Source organism: Aquila chrysaetos, chromosome 24, assembly GCF_900496995.4.
Source record: "Aquila chrysaetos chrysaetos chromosome 24, bAquChr1.4, whole genome shotgun sequence".
Lineage (NCBI taxonomy): Eukaryota > Metazoa > Chordata > Aves > Accipitriformes > Accipitridae > Aquila > Aquila chrysaetos.
Genome location: NC_044027.1, coordinates 19,757,097 through 19,757,612, shown reverse-complemented (window position 1 = coordinate 19,757,612; position 516 = coordinate 19,757,097). Strand labels below are relative to the sequence as shown.

The window sequence follows — 516 nt, the reverse complement described above, 5'->3', positions numbered from 1 at the left end:
CTAGATGACAGTGAAAACAAAGAGAATCAGACATTCATTTATTTTTACACCCTTTACAAAGAAGATTGCAAAAGGGCAGTTTCACCTAAGAGGTATACTAATCTGTTAAGCATGCCACATAGAGAGAAAATATTCTAGCATTTTCAGTTTTCTCTTTCCATTGACTCAGAGATGGTCATAGTGGCAATACAAATGCCCATTCATCTAAGATGGCTAATAATATGTTCACAGAAGCCTTGCAAAAAAAGGGAAAAAAAACCACCAAAGAAAGACAAAAGACTTCACATATACTTACCTACTATGCTGGAGTTCATTTCTTGAAATTATAGACATGTAAGCATCTCCAGTGGGAGATTCATCTCATCCTAAAACAAGTATCTAAGACACTGAGGGCAAATCTATCCCCACTATCAGAAGACATGCTCCTTTTCCCTGATATCAAAGAAGCCTAGGTAGCTAACTTAGGCTTGGAAAGCTACTAGATGTCTGCAGTTAAACAAGATGAATACTGTACCT

The 516-nt window shown here is 36.8% G+C and overlaps 1 protein-coding gene across 12 annotated transcripts in view; it reads right to left on the bottom strand.

The window, feature by feature from the left end:
• Positions 1–516, bottom strand: part of SCAI (suppressor of cancer cell invasion) — a 51,181-nt gene that overhangs the window by 6,173 nt on the left and 44,492 nt on the right. The gene's annotated exons all lie outside the window — the stretch shown is intronic.